We start from the raw sequence: 13,382 nt of genomic DNA, 5'->3' as shown, positions 1-13,382 counted from the left end.
TATGTATTTGTGTTAGGAAGTGGGGCAATTGCATGGTCTTACAAGAAACAAGAGTGTGTGGCACAACATACTTAGAAAGCTAAGTATATAGCTTGTAACATGGCGACCACATTTGCTGTGTGGATAAATCGTTTCTTAAATTAGTTGAAATTGGACATTCCAAAAGATCCATTTTAACTATATTGTGACAATAAAGTTGCTATAAGACTAATTACAAATAGGAGAAAATAGCTCTAAAAATAAGCATATTGATATCAATATATTCATGATATGCTTATGAAAAATAAAATAGTAGCGGATTATGTTCCTTCAAGTGACATGGTAGCAGACCCACTAACCAAGACAGACACTGAGAATGTTTTCACTAGACATGTAAGTCATATGGGACTTAGATATGTCTAAGTGGTAAATGAGTAAAGATTACTGAGAAAGTGTGTATGCAAGGTTTCGATTGAGAACAAGCATATAAACACATGGGTGAGTAAAGATTACTCAGAAAGTGTATATGCAAGGTTCTGGTTGAGAACAAGCATACAAACACAAGAAGTCCTTTGTGGCCAAATGGGAGATGTAAGATCATATGGCTATAAGTGATTGTTGGAGTGGCTATTCTAATAGTCACATTCCAAACGAAGTGTCTCTTGAGGTTGGAAGTCATTTCAACAGACACATTTCAAGAGAATAGTCTCGTGAGGGATGAAGGGATTTCTCCCAGAGGTTGTGTCCCAAAGCTTGAACCATCTTCGTAGTCTATAAAATGCAAGTGAAACAATGTATGGGATCTACAACACAATATACACAAAATTCATAGCATTAAGCAAAGAAGAGTGTTGACAGTTGAGACTCCCTGGCGATTTCGAGCGTAACTGCGAAGCCTTCATCCCGCTGCAAATTCGGATATGTGCGTAGTCGCTTCCCAACAGTTTTCTCTACACTTTCTGTTTTGAAAACGCACTTAGCATGACTATGGTTTTACTAACAAATCATACACGTGATATATGTGGAGCCTAGTTTACTATAAAAAAAAAAGATCAAGAAAATGTTGTAAAATTGGTGAGTTTTGTTAGGTGGTATGGTACCATCGAGTGTAATGTGTATTTTCCCACACAAGAAATATAGAAAGTACCCTATTGTGGTTTTTGTTTTGTTACCTTGTTTATTTGTGTAATGGGGATAGGAGTTGGCTTTCCACCTTGACAATTTTTAGGTCAAAGGGTCAGGTATGATTAGGGGTCAACGGACCGGGGTGGAACCAGACCCATAACTTATTTAAGATGCTGGTTTTGGGTTTGGACCTGGCTCCAATTGGCTCACTGTAAGATAAACCATACCTAGATCCTATAAGGATTACATGAGCTAGACACGAACCATACTTGGTAAAATAATATTTTTTAATTTTTTACATTAAAAAATTATAGATCTTAGTTGGAACTCAGGTCTGGTATGAAATTTCATAAATCATTCATGGCTTCATATATATATACATATATATATATATATATATATATATATATATATATATATATATATATATATATATATATATATTAATATATATATATATATATATATATATATATATTAATTAGACCCTTAAACTCCGACCCAAATTCTATTTTGACCTTATTTATCACCAAACCTTGACCCTATAGAGTTTGGTATGGGTCGGGTCCATGTCAAACCTAACCCATTGACAATCCTGACCCACACTGGATCCTTTTGGCAATAAAGCGAGAGATTCAATAAAGAATTTTGGGTTACTCACTGGGTCCGATTAGTACAACATGCCAAGTATGATTTATGAAATCTCATAACAGACCTGAGTCCAACCTAATTCGATCCACAAATTTTCAATACATAAAAGAATATTATTTAGTTGGATATGGACTTGGTCTGGCTTATGTAATCCATATAGAACCCTGGCATGTTTTTTTTTTTTTATAGATCTGTTCACCTTGTCTTCACCCAATACTATTGCTTCAAGTTGGATTTACGTCTAGACCCATCTACAGGTATGGCTGGACAATGGGTGGGCTGTGACAGCCCGGCCCATTTAGTGGACAGGCTTGACCGGGGCCGTTGATGGATCAGTCTTGGTCAAGCTCAACCCATTGATCAAAACTAAACCTATGGCCTAGGCCTGGTTTGAGTCAGTCTCAGGTCTAAAACTAAACCTATGGCCAGCCCGTTAGGCCCATGGGTCTAATTCAGATCAGGTCGGACCAGGTTACAATATTTCTCATTCATTTCCTTGAATTCATAAATTTTTTTAGCAAAAATTTAAAAAATGCAAAAGAATAGATGGGATCCAAGATAGATCCAATTTTTTTAATCACATACTTTACTCGATTTGAATATATATATATATATATATATATATATATATATATATATATATATATATATATATATATATATATATATATATATATATATATATATATATATATATATATATATATATATATATATATATATATAAAGCTTGTGTGTAGCCCGTTAGCCCATGTGCTAGCCTGACCTGACCCATGATTTTTTCAGGTAGGGTTTAAGCCCGGCTCGGGTCAGGCCTTCTTCCCAAAACTACCCAAGCATGACCCGTTTGGGTAAGTCCATGGTCCGCCCGGCCCGTTGTCCTGCCCCACCTATAGACATCTATTTCAAGTAGCATTAAAGTTTCCACAAGTTAGACAGGATGAAATTATTTGTGCATGACTTGTAATATATTACAAGAAATGGAAGAAATAGCGAGGCGTCGCAATTGGGTGTTGTCATCCAACGACGGCCTTGTCATGGATTTCTCTATCACTTCAGAGGAAACAGTTGCTAAAGATTGACTTAGCGATGGGTTTGGCCGTCGCTAGATCTTTTAGCTGAAACAAACATCTTTTTTTATTAAACAAGAAACTTTAGAAGTTTTTTTCAAATTTTAAAATGATATAATTAAACCTATTGAGCCTAACTAAACGGGGCTCACTTACAAAAACAAATATATTGATTTAAATCTGTAAGCAATAGGATTTGAACTACAACCATATTGCTTCAACCAGCTATAATCTACCATATAAGATATATGCAAAATATGTTTGTTTCACAATTAAGGGAGACCATGCAACCAAAGGAAGATGCAACATCTATAGCCAATGTTGATCGCTAGGCACGCACACGAGCCGGGTTCGAGCCAAGCCTGGCACGTTCGAAGTCTACTTGCCCAGAAAATCTCACTCAGACACTCGACTCGAGCTAGATAGTAACATCTAAGAATTTGTCTACCCTATGAAGAGTGTGCCAAACTTTTGGGCCTAGAGTTCAGACAAGATATGTTCATTATTTCTCAACTAGTAAAATGGCAAGCCCATGAGGGCTCTACTTGCCTGGTTAAGGGCAGCTTGAAAAGTCACCAAGTTGAAAGAATGTCACAAGTTCGAAACCTGTGGTGCATGTCCCTCGAAGTTGCGTGTATTGAGTCTAGGTAAAGGAAGACTTGGGGTTTTACACAGACAAGTTCTTTTCTTTTTCTTTTTTTATAATCCAAGAAAATGCAGTGTGCCACTGCAACAACCCTTGAAGTCCCCCCAATTGCCTACCAAGGAGTACACTCAGCTTTGACCATGCGGCAATAGACACCAGATGCGAATTTTGATCTTGTGATGTCCTATCAATTTAGTGTCATTCATCAGATGAGCCAAGCTCTTTTAAAGTTGTGGGCTACCAATTGTACTTTTAGCAGATATATGGAACGTTCGATGATCTTATGAAATTCGAGTTGTCATGGGATTTAGGATGTGAATCTCATTTGCATAGCACCCCCAAAGCAATAACCTAAAAAGTGAGTTGTGCACAGCACCCTCAAAATCAAGCCTTTGCAAGTGAGACTTCGTTAGATTTAAGTAAGTGAATCTCATTTGCACAGCACTTGGGATGGCAGTGAACCGGGGGAAATGGGGCTCCACCTCCCTCCATTTGGACCTGGATGAAGGACATGAAACGGAGAATAGATCGAGAATGGAGGTTAAAATCAAAACCCATGTGGGGATGGACTTACTCTTGCTCCCGCCCCACCTCACTTCGCCCTGCCCTCGATCTCTGTTAAAGAAAGTATTATTATATCCTTATACATATTATAAAATCTTATATATATATATATTCTTAACTTTAACATAAACTTTTTTTTTCAAATTTTTCCTCTCTTCTTCTCCTTTCTCAAGAACTGCGCGGGCTCTCATTTCTCTCATGCCCTTCCTCTCTTTCCTTTAATGGCGAAAGTTGTCCAGAGAAACGAAGCCCCGCCCGCCTTGCCCCCATTTGAACCGGGGATGGAGGACATGAAACGAAAAATGAACCACTGCGATGATGGAGGGCAAAATTTTGAAACAGAGAGGGGGTGAAGACCTTGTCCCCGCCTATGCCCCGGTCTGCTGTCAACCCTACACATCACCCCACAAGCCACCAACACTACCCAAAATCAACAGTTTCAACAGGTCATGCTTATGTCAGACAAAGGTTTACCGGAACCCAAAATGGGCTTCGAGTATTGGATCCATGTTTGTGGAGTAAAAAAATTGAAACCCAAACCCAACCCATATAATTTAAAGGCATTTAAAATGTGTATTTTCATTAAACGTATACATAAAAATACTCTTGTCAGCCTGGTTGTGTCGGATATCTGAGCAAAATTATATTCCAACTGAACTGCATTTTACTCAAACTGGTTCCGGTTTAACCTATTCGGGTTGGAATTTCCCATGCCTATTCCCAGCTACTCAGGTTTGAGTCGGGTCATATATCTGACACAAACTCGGTCCATTGACAGCCTATTCCTTGGCTATCCTAAATAAATTAGTATAATGACGTGCATTATGACATGTTACAGGTAAGGAAACAAATTAGTCTGATTTTTGGCCTGGGTCTGAACCAGAAAGTATATATCCGAATTTAGATTGGATCCGGAACAAATATATTTGAGTCTATTTGGGTTTATTCGGATCTTGGTCAGAATCAGATAATTATGTACTGTGGGGCTGGGTTAGAATCAGGTGAAACCCAACCAATTTTTCCTTTCTACTTGAAAATCAATAGGTTTATCCCGTTTTCGGTAGATTCAGTATCACAAGGCCTCATTTTAACTGGATATTGAATTTTATTGTGAGACAAGAGTCAGATTAAGAGCTAAAACCAGATCCACTCTTCACAAATTGGATCCAGTGTTGGCTACAGCTGACCTGACCTACATCCAACCCATTTGCACCACTATGTAGCTAGGGACAAAAATGGGTCAAACCAACCAGTTTGGATCTAGCATCACTCGAGCCAATCTACTTGGATCTTGTAAATGGGTCAAATCAGTTTAGATCTAGGCACCACTCAATCCAGCCCTCTTGGATCTTGCTAATCAGTTTCAGATTCAGATTCACAGTAAGATGGACAAAGGTAATACTGAATCCGGATCCTATTAACTAAACGAATATGATAAACATCTAGTCAGGCTGGAATCTCCATCAGATTTGGAATCGTTTTAGATTCAGATTTAGCTGCAAAACTATATACTGAATTCTAGTATAATATTACATGCTTTGCTACTGAATCCAACTGACCGGATTTAGATCCAGTCAGATATCTAACCCAAACCAAATGTGTTGCCATCCCTATTCAGATGGGCCTACCCATCAGCGTGTACTTTGTCGTGAGGCCAAACTTGAGTGTATTATGATACCAGCCCATCCCCTTAGGTAGGAAAATTAGGTGCAAACATGGGAAAGTAGAGATTTAAGTAGGAAAATGGTTGGTTGAAGTAGGGGAAGGACTAGTATATGAAAAGGTGGGAAAATGAGAAGGAAAATAGTGGAAATGGCTAGAGAAGGTGTGTGAAAGGGTGAAGTGGTGTAGAGAAATCCCAAACACTAGAAGGATCTACTGCCTGAGCTTATCTGTAGCTAAAGAGACCTTAACTAAAGCCAATCCACTTTATCAAGCTAGAGAGACCAAGAATCAATGACTCAATTCTATTAATGACCAAGCATTCATACAAATGAGAGGCATGAACTCTATTTGTAAGCTCCATGATTTACATGACACTACAAGAAAACACGTTGTTAGCGACAGACGGTAGCGACGAAATATTTTCGTCGCTAGTTAGCGACGGATTAACGAGCGACAAACATCCGTCGCTATAATCCATGAAGCATACGAAACCAGCGACGGAATATAGTCCGTCGCCCAGTCCGTCGCTATTTAGCGACAGATTTTGCGACATACTATTTTGTCGTTACGACCGCACAATTTACCGACGACTCTTGCGACAAACTCTAGTCCGTCGCTACTTAGCGACGGACTTGGCGACGGAGTATAGTTCGTCACTGGTTTCGTAAATTTGATTTACGTGGGCTTAGCGATGGATTAAATCCATCGCTAAGTTTCGAATAACCCTAATCCCAAACAATTTTTCCTTTTCTTCTTTCGTTGCTCCCGCCGTTTGTCGGTCTCACTCCCGTCGTTCGTCGGTCCCACCGTCCGCCGGTACCACCGTCTGCAGGCCCCGCCGCTCGGAGAAAGAAAAGGACCCCCCCCCCTGTCGGAAAGGCAGGGGGTTAACCCCCTGCTGTTCCAGCCGGGGGTCGAACCCCCTGCCTGAAAACGCAGGGGGTTAACCCTCTGGTGGAAACGGCAGGGGGTTAACCCCCTGCGTTTCTGGCAGGGGGTCGACCCCCTGCCGGAACAGCAGGGGGTTAACTCCCTGCCGAAAAACGGAGGGGGTTAACCCCCGCGTTTTCCGGCAGGGGGTTAACCCTCTGCGTTTCTGGCAGGGGGTTAACCCTCTGCGTTTTCCGGCAGGGGCCCTTTGCCCCCTGCCTTTCCGGCAGGGGGTTTAACCACCTGCCAGAACAGGCAGGGGGTCAACCCTCTGCCTGCTCAGGCAGGGGGGCGACCTCCTGCTGTTCCGGCAGGGGGTCGACTCACTGGCGGAAAGGCTGGGGGTCGACCCCCTGCCCGAACAGGGGGTCAGTTAACTCCCTGCGTTCCGTAAGGGGGTTAACCCCCTATGTTCTGTAAGGGGGTCGACCCCCTGCCAGAAACGCAGGGCAGTCGACCCCTTGCCAGAACAACTTTTTTTTTCGTGGTGACTTCATTTTAAAAAGTGTTTTTTTATGCAGATTTTTCAACGAAACTAACTCGTGCTAAGCCACCTGTGGTATGTAAGTGTCAAAAATAATGCAAATCGGGTAAATACCCGTGGTGAGTAAGTGATGCAAGCGTATCACATGTTATTTAATTTATTAGATGTAACACTTTTTTGTCCACACACTCACTTAGTTGTTGATATTTAGGGTAGCTTTGTTGGAGTTCGGAGATCATGCTGAGCATGATTTTAATGTATGAACATTGAAGTGTTCTTATTTTTGGAGTACGGAGTCCATGCTAGGCATGGTAGTAGTTAGTGAGATATTGAAGTGTGTTTGCTACAGGTACATGTTTGCCATTTGTTTCATATGAATGATTACGATATATTGCAATATTTGATGTAATTATATCCATGCTTGCATGTAGTTACTTTCAATTTGATTATGACTTTCATGTGAAATTGTATAATGAAAGCATGTTTCAAATGATTGTATTGTATCATTAATAGTTTGCACATGAAAATATTAAGTTATCAATGCATGCATCAAAATTCTTGTTATTGTATGACATCATATATTGCATGATAAATTTGATATGTTCTTTATCGTAGCATTCTGATTGTTCTCTTTTAATTCGTTAGGCTATTATTCGTAACATCATAAGAAAATGACTGCAAACCGTGAATGGATGTACCATAGGATAGTGGACAATGAGTTATCGCATGAATATATGGATGATGTTGACAGTTTTATTGAATTTGCAACGGCAAGTGTCAGTACAGTGGATCCCATAGGTCAGATTAGGTGTCCCTACAAGATTTGTAAGAATGATCGATTTGTAGAACCTCATAGCGTTAGACATCACCTATACAAGAAGGGTTTAATGAGTGATTATCAGAACTGGATGTTTCATGGAGAAGAATTTAGAAACAATTTTGATGCACGGGTAAATGTGGTGCACGATAATTCATATACGGATTTGATATTTGATGCCGCAGAAACAGAACTGGGTTCTGCTATCAGTTCTAGTGATGTAAGAACTGTCGTAGATGAAGAATCACCAAACGATGCAGCTAGTAGATTTTATGATTTACTTAAAGATGTTGATGAGCCACTTTGGAACGGTTGTGAGAGTCACACTATCTTGTCTGCAGTTCTTCAACTAATGAATTTGAAGTCCGAGTATAATTTGAGTCAATCATGTTTTGGTCGTTTGTGCATGATTGTGAAGAGTATGTTGCCCAAAGATGAGAAATTGCCACAAAATTTCTATCGTGCGAAAGTTATGGTCAACGCTATAGGTATGTGTTACAAAAAGATTGATGCTTGTCCAAATCACTGCATGTTGTATTTCAAGGAGCAGAAAAATAACATATCATGCCCGTCATGTGGGCATCCTCGGTTCAAGCCAAAGACAAGATGTAATGGTAGCACGAGATCAAAAGAAGTTTCATACAAGTCGCTCTGCTACTTTCCTATCACTCCTAGATTGCAGCGATTGTATATGTCTTCAAGGACAGCTAAACACATGAGATGGCATGCAAATAAAGTTCGACACGATGAAAACAAGATCACGCATCCTGTTGACGCTGAAGCTTGGAAGCACTTTGATCGTACTCATCAGAACTTCGCAATGAAAGTGCAAAATGTTAGACTCGGTCTATGTACAGATGGATTTAATACATTTGTGGGTAGATCGACTCCATACTCATGTTGGCCAGTATTTGTAACTCCATACAATCTTCCACCAAGCTTGTGTATGAAACGTCCAAATCTTTTCTTGTCTCTGTTGATCCCTAGTCCGACCTCACCTGGCCAAAATCTTGATGTATATTTAAGGTCATTGATTGATGAACTAAAAGTACTGTGGGATGACGGTGTTACCACGTATGATGCCTATAAAAAACAAAATTTCAACATAAAGGTCGTTGTTCTATGGACAATCAGTGACTTCCCTGCATATGGTATGCTATTTAGTTGGAGCACACATGGGAGGATGGCTTGTCCGTACAGATATTTAAAAATTGAAATGTATATTCTTGTCAAATGCATGTTCGACCTAAAAAAAAGGTTTGTAATAAAGCAAGAGTAGAAGGCTTTATTTGTGAGGCGTACACTTTAGAAGAGATTTTAAAATTTTCATCTATGTACTTCGAACCTCATATTCCAACACGTTACACATGCCCGCCCCGTAACGATGATGGAGAACAAGTAACTATAGCTGACAAGCTGTCGATATTTCAACCACTTGGGCATACATTTGGTAGTTGTCGATCAAGGCTATTGACAGATCGAGAGCAAGACGCAACACACATCTATATTCTTTTTAATTACTCAGCAATCGACACATACATCGAGTAAGTATATGTAGATGCAACATAATTATAAATCAATGATGCGCAATGCTACAATGGGTACATCGTAAATGGCTATCGATTTCATACAAAAGATTATGGTATAAACAAATCAATGATGAATAATGGCGTGTGTGTCAAGGGTAGCAGCTACGGTGAAAATGAACATGATTACTACGGTGTTATAAAGGAAATAATGGAGTTGACTTACTTAGGCATAAATAACAGGGTAACTTTATCCAAGTGTTATTGGTTTGATCCAACTGCAACAAGACTCGACAAAGCTTCAGGCATTGTGGAGGTGAATCATAAATACAGGTTTGGAACATATGAACCATTCATATTAGCCTCGCAAGCTCAACAAGTTTATTATACTTCATATCCAAGTATAAAAAAGTCAGATAGAAATGAATGGTGGGCAGTTTGCAAGGTGAAGTCCAAACTATACCCTGAGTATGATCAGTTACAGGAAGATGAGTTAGCTGAAGACATCGATTACTATCAATCAGATGATGTCTATGACTTCGCTTATGGTCATGATGTTGCGCATGATATGCATGTCATGTCTCCATTGGCCGATGAAACATTCATAGAGGAATGTGATCCAAATGATGTACCAAGTGGATGGGCAAATAATGAAGAAGAAGAAGAAAGTCAAACTAGTGACGAGGAAGAATTCTTAAGCTAGTGAGCAAAATCTTGTACTATAAACCTCTATTTAAATGCATTGCAGTACTTGATGTGAATGATTTTAATTATTTTAATGCATTGTAATACTTGATGCGAATGAATGAGTTGTATCGCAATACTTGGTGTGAATGATTAAAAATTTTATTTGAATGTATTGTGATACTTGATACGAATGATTCGAATGCATTGTAATACTTGATGTGAATGATTTGAATTATTTGAATGTATTGTAATACTTGATGCGAATGCATGAGTTGTATTGCAACACTTGATGTGAATGATTAAAAATTTTATTTGAATGTATTGTAATACTTGATACGAAATATTTAAATGCATTGTAATACTTGATGTGAATGATTTGAATTATTTGAATGTATTGTAATACTTGATACGAATGATTCGAATGCATTGCAATACTTGATGTGAATGATTTGAATTATTTGAATGTATTGTAATACTTGATGTGAATGCATGAGTTGTATTGCAACACTTGATGTGAATGATTAAATATTTTATTTGAATGTATTGTAATACTTGATACGAATTATTTGAATGCATTGTAATACTTGATGTGAATTATTTGAATGTATTGTAATACTTGATACGAATGATTCGAATGCATTACAATACTTGATGTGAATGATTTAAATTATTTGAATGTATTATAATTTATGCAACGAATGATTTGAATTATTGCAATACTTGATGTGAATGATTTGAATTATTTGAATTATTTGAATGCATTGTAATACTTGATGTGAATGATTTGAATGCATTGCAATGCTTGATGTGAATGACTTAATTGCATTGCAGTACCTGATATGAATGATTTGAATTATTGTAATACTTGATGCGAATGACTTGAATGTATTGTAATACTTGATGTGAATTATTTGAATGTATTGTATGACATATGTTATTTGTTAGAATATGGTTCGTGGAGGTTACAGTGGTCGATCATTCAGTAGTATCCAGGCCCAACCTTCATCTTCACGGGCTCCTGTGATAGGTATATCATTTAACTAATTGGATGTTTGATTAGTTCAAATGCTCATTCTGAGAATTTCTAATATATTTTTTTACAGATGATGTTTCACCTATACACGACTCACCTACACCAATTGATCACACAAGTCAGGAACCAACACGGGAAGCAGAGTCTTCTTAGTCTGGCACAAGAAGACTCATTCGAATAGTGTATATCGATAATCGACCGTAAGTATTTCGTTTTCAATTATTGTATATCTTATAAATATTTTATATTGATATTTACTGTGTAACAATTCATGTGCAACACGAGGTTTGAGCCACAAGAAGTAGTACGGGAGATTAGGAATTCACTTCTTCAACATCTACCAGGACCGATTGCTCAATGGAAAGAGTACCCAAAGGAGGTGTTAGACAGAGTGTGGTCCTCATTCACGGTATACAGTTGTTCCTCATAGTTAATGTATTTCATATTTAATTTTTTTAAGTAATGTCTACTAACTTTCTGAAAATATTTGTAGGCTTTGAATCGCTTCGCAACTACGGTGAAAGAAAATGATGCAAGGAAGGTGTGGCAGAAGGTGGTTGTCAATCGATTTGCAGACATGTTGCACACTATGAAGACTGCAGCAAAAAAAACATCTGGCATAGTAGATGATCCACTACAGTGGAAGGGTCATGGCCCTATTACTATCAGGAGAGATTACTGGGATGAAATGCGCGATAAGTGGGCGGAAGATGCATTTCAAAATCACTCTGCGAAGGCTTCACAAAATCGAGCGAAAATGCTCGAAGCTCATCTACACACAGGTGGATCTAAGACATTTTGGAGCCACATGAAGAAAATGGTAACTCATCAATATATAATATTAATTTTATAAGTATTGTTGCAAACTTGTGTACTAAATATTTTGTCATTTAACTTCGCAGGAAGCAGAAAAAGGAGGCATTGTACCATATAAGGATGTGTTTGTTGAAACACATAAACGGAAGACCACAGGAATCTTTGTACCAGAGAAGGCGAGAACGACAACGATATGTATTTATTTTATTAATAATCATTGTAATATGCAAGTTATCATAATGTTATCATTAATTATTAATACATACTTTAAACATTATTTTGTAGGAGGCATATGAGCAATAGATGGTAGAGCGATATGACGATGACGCTACTCATCATCCATCATTTGATCCTGCAGCATGGGTGACTGCAGCAGGTGAACCCAAAAAAGGTCGCGTGTTCGGGTTTGGGAGTAATCTGAACACTTCACCAGTTATTGTTTCTTCCAGTTACGGCTCACAGGCTACTTTCACCGACATAAGCTCCAAGCAGCAGCCTATTCTTTCCAGTGATGATGTACGCGAGATCATTAAGGACACAATGCATGACTACTTCCATGACAATGTCACCCCCTTTCTCCGAGATGAGATCACCAGTATTGTGCTGAATAGAGGATCTTCGATTGTAGGTCCCTCTTAGGTATAATCACATATTCAATTTTTTGACTGCCTTAGCACACATATGAGCATGATAGAATCACATATATAACTTTTTGTCTGCCTTAGAGCACATATGAGCATGATAGAATCACATATAGAGTTTTTTTATTGCCTTAGAGAACATATGAGCATGCTATAATCACATATAAAGTTTTTTGCCTGCATTAGAGCACATATGAGCATGATAGAATTACATATAAAGTTTTTTTGACTGCCTTAGAACACATATGAGCATGCTATAATCACATATTCAGTTTTTTGACTGCCTAAGAACACATATGAGCATGTTATAATCACATATTCAGTTTTTTGACTACCTTAAAACACATATGAGCATGCCAAAATCACATATAGAGTTTTTTTACTGCCTTAGAACATATATCATTCATGATAGAATCACATATAAATTTTTTTGCTTTGCCTGCCTTAGAGCACATATGAGCATGCTATAATCACATATTCAATTTTTTGACTGCCTTAGCACACATACGAGCATGATCGAATCACATATATAGTTTTTTGTCTGCCTTAAAGCACATCTGAGCATGGTAGAATCACATATAGAGTTTTTCTAGCTGCCTTAGAACACATATGAGCATGCTATAATCACATATTCAATTTTTTGACAGCCTTAGCACACATATGAGCATGATAGAATCACATATATAACTTTTTGCCTACCTTAGAGCACACATGAGCACATGATAGAATCACATATAGTGTGTAATTT

Source organism: Nuphar pumila, chromosome 7, assembly GCF_984573655.1.
Source record: "Nuphar pumila chromosome 7, dmNupPumi1.hap1.1, whole genome shotgun sequence".
In the NCBI taxonomy this organism is placed as follows: domain Eukaryota; kingdom Viridiplantae; phylum Streptophyta; class Magnoliopsida; order Nymphaeales; family Nymphaeaceae; genus Nuphar; species Nuphar pumila.
The sequence above is the reverse complement of the archived record's forward strand: the minus strand, read 5'-3'. Positions refer to the sequence as shown.